The sequence below is a fragment of the Carassius auratus genome, chromosome 17 (genome assembly GCF_003368295.1).
Source record: "Carassius auratus strain Wakin chromosome 17, ASM336829v1, whole genome shotgun sequence".
In the NCBI taxonomy this organism is placed as follows: Eukaryota; Metazoa; Chordata; class Actinopteri; order Cypriniformes; family Cyprinidae; genus Carassius; species Carassius auratus.
In genome coordinates this window covers 20,403,045-20,406,987 of record NC_039259.1, presented here as the reverse complement: position 1 = coordinate 20,406,987, position 3,943 = coordinate 20,403,045, and positions in this window count along the sequence as shown.

The window sequence follows — 3,943 nt, the reverse complement described above, 5'->3', positions numbered from 1 at the left end:
CACTGTGCATCTGCTCCAGAGAGTCTGACTGTGTTAGTATCAATATGATGTAGATCCAGCTTCACATATTTGTTCTCAAAATAGAACAAAACATTTCTTTTGGGATTAATAATCAACATTTGGAGCAAAACCTGGAACAAATATTGATTTTGAATAAAGGTTTACCGTAGGGAAAGAATGGATTTGATGACTGAGTGTGTTTGGATTGTACCTGAGCTTCTTGCACTTACAGTTTCCTCCATTTAATGGTAACCAATTACACTCATTTTAGATAATTAAGTCAAGCATTTGTGAATGTACTTGGCAGCACAACGGATGAACTAGAGGACTTTAAAAGCTAAAATGGAATGCATTTGTTTCCTCTAAAAATAGTGATGCAATTTACATACGACAAGGTAACATTATGCTTTTTTTCCTTCATATATTTCATGGCGGATGGAATATATGTATGCATTTATACATTAAGCCATTTATTGTCTATCTATCTATCTATCTATCTATCTATCTATCTATCTATCTATCTATCTATCTATCTATCTATCTATCTATCTATCTATCTATCTATCTATCTATCTATCTGTTTGTCTGTCTGTCTGTCTGTCTGTCTGTCTATGTCTATATATAATGTTATTGCAATGTTATCTCAATTCAGATTTTTAGTTTATATCCTATATCTATATTTTGGGTTTATAAATTTAATTAAATTAAATGTATGTATTTAGCAGATGCTTTTATCCAAAGCGACTTACAGTGCATTCAGGCTATCAATTTTTACCTATCATGTGTTCCCGGGGAATCGAACTCTCAACCTTACGCTTGATAAAGCAATGCTCTACCAACTGAGCTACAGGAACACTCATTTTTCATTTTTAATTCATTTTATTTTAGAATTGCAAGATATAAACTCGAATTTACAAGACATAAACCCACAATTCTAAGAAAAAAAACATACAAACATGATACATAAGCTCACAAAACTCACTTTTCCTCACAAAAGGGTGATATTTAAGTTAAACGTTTTTTTGTTCATTTTTAATGTTTGTGTATGTTTCACGTGTAATGTTAGTGTGTGGGTTAGTCTAAAGGATTTATAAGTTGTATGAATAAATATGTTATTCATATTTAATTGTATATAAAATACACGTATATAACAAAATAAATTAATAGTATAATAATAAGTGTATAAAATATTGATGAAAATATGCTAAAACACACACAAACACATTTGTATAGGTATGTATGTTTATATATATGTATGTATGTTAAAGTATCTAAAAATCTGAATTCCCAGCTGCTCCACAGGCATTCTTAAATGCAAAGGAAATTAAGAAAATAAAGAAAATGATCAGGGGATCACTTATATTAAAGTCTGAGGATCACAATCTCCTACTCTAACACAATCATGACAAGGACAGAAGATGCATTAATGCAGCTTCATCATAATCCACAGTGCGGATGATCACATTACCATTGTTATTCTCGTAAAGATTAAGTATCCTGATAAATATGAAACATTCCTTTGCTCATTAAGCATTCCTGTATTGTGTGTGCAGATGACTATGACAGCAAGGGCATTTGTCAAAACACAGCCTGATAAACAAGCATGCATAATTTTTTACATAATATGCCAAGTGGATTTCTCTGCTCTTCCTCTTGCACAACCTGTAAATTGGCAGAATGAGTTTACAGACTGACCCAGAGGTGCGTGTTTTAATTAGATAATTGAAGATGATGATGCCAGGTGCTATATTGATTTAAAAAAAAAATTCATGACAGTTAGAACATCAGGTTTAGCATTATACGAGTCTTAAAAATGCAAAAAAAAAAAATACTGACCATTGCATCCATTGGACATTTGTATTAAACCGTGGTTCTAAGTTTGGAAGTTGGTAGTTTTTATTCCCAGTGGCTGTAGAGTCTGAATGAATTGGTAGTATTTGCACCAGTGCTGTGACCATGGTTTCATCCTGTTTCTATGGAGACAATGCAGATCATGTCAGTATAGGTTCACTAACAACGCCTACCATCATTTTATATCCATCCGAAAGCCATTTCACCTAATGCATCAAAGGCATTCACAGGCATCGGCTGATTTACATTTTAAATTGCAGGATTGCCTTTGCTTTAAAGCTGAGTTGAAACTCCAGATATTGAAGGTGGCCACCACAGAACTTCCCCTCATTATGCAAATTGGTGTCACTGATTTTCCTCTCTCTCAGCTTTGTATAGACCTGTTGTAAGGCAGAAAGCAGCATCTGTGAGTACAAAGAGACTGGCTGTTCTCCATCTCTGCGATATGAAGTGAGTGGCAGATGTTGGCTATATGTAGCAGCTTTTGATAACGAGCAAGAAAACACATTTGCTTCTGGCAACGAGCTAACAATTCAGAAATAACACAAATTCAAGACTCCGTGAGTAAGATTGAGTTATAAATGTGCTTTTAAAGCTTTTGAGAGTAAAGAAAAAATGGAGCACGGAAAGGTTTTTCCTCTGAGCGTGACAGCTAACAACAGCCACCCACACGACTCTTCTCGTTCTGCAACCACAGCGGATGATTGTGATAGTCAGCTACAGTATCATGTCATGAGGAGTGACATAAACACTTTACACCAGTGGTGTGTGATGGACTTCTGAATTGAAGAGGCAAAGCCCTCTTTTTTCAGTGTAAATTCATATTTCAGTTCCATTGATGTTAACAGTTTTTGTGTTAAAAGCTTATAGAGTACCATTTACTTGACACTTTTACTTACCTGACACTTTTTTTGCATGTCTATATAAAATGATAATTACTGCTAGTATAAATTGTACGTTTTTCAGTTTAAGTTAATTTTATAAGATACAATACTTTTTTATTGTTTTAGTTAACTATAATAACCTTTATGACCATTAAGTTAAGCTTAGTTGAGCAATAAAAAAATAATTTATAGACTACTCTGTGTCAAGTTTTATTATAATTGTTTTGTTTTATATTTGTTTTATTTTTATGTTTTGTTTGCATATTTTTTTTTTTAGACAAAACCCATCTGCTTTACACACAGCTTAAGAGACTTATTTCTGGCTGTTTGACCCCATCATAGTCTCATTTGTTATTGAAATAAATGCGCTGTTTGCCTGAGGCTCTCTTTGCCCTCAGACTAGTCGACGGTTCAAGTTGCATCCATGTATGCGTGTGCCATACTCGGCTCTTAATAACCATGTTAATATTTTAGCATTGTGTTTCCATATTTTACTTTCCACTGCTTTAAATTCGGGTGGTTTGTAAGAAGTCAAGCTAAATTTCTTTAGTACATTAAGCGACAGAGGCTCTTCAATAACAATTTTAGGGCCCGAGCACCGGTGGAGCGAGGACCGTCTTGTAATTGCTCCGTTTATTTTATTTGTTCTTGTGAATGACTTCCTTATAAATGCTAATGTTTTGATTAGTCTGCAGAAGTGCAAAGTTTTTTGGAATTGCTGATGTTCCACAAAACTTTTCATGTGGCCCTGCTTTGCATTCTTAGAAGAGCGTTTGAATCGATTTTTCAGTCCCTATAGGGATTGTGTGCAATCTCTCTCTCTCTTTCTTTCTGTCTGATATAAAGATTGCAGTCGACAGAGAAAACCCTCCTCTTGCTTCCACTGCCCTCTCTGTCGTGGCTATTCAGATTTTAGGACATCAGTATGTGGTGTTAGTGTTTCATCAGTATGTAGTGGGAGTCCTGCAGGCTAATGAAAAATCTCTCCTGTATATAATGGCCAAGGTCATTGGTTTTTATTGTTTTATTTTTTTTTTGGTTTCCAGAAAATGCGCTCTTAAAATGCATCCAAAGTAGAGCTAAACGATAAAATTTTATGTGTTTGTTGATCTTGCCAGCTTTAAAAATGAAGCATCATTGTGAATAGTGTGATGATATTCTTACACTAATTTTACACATCATTACACAAATTTCAATAACTTTTTCAT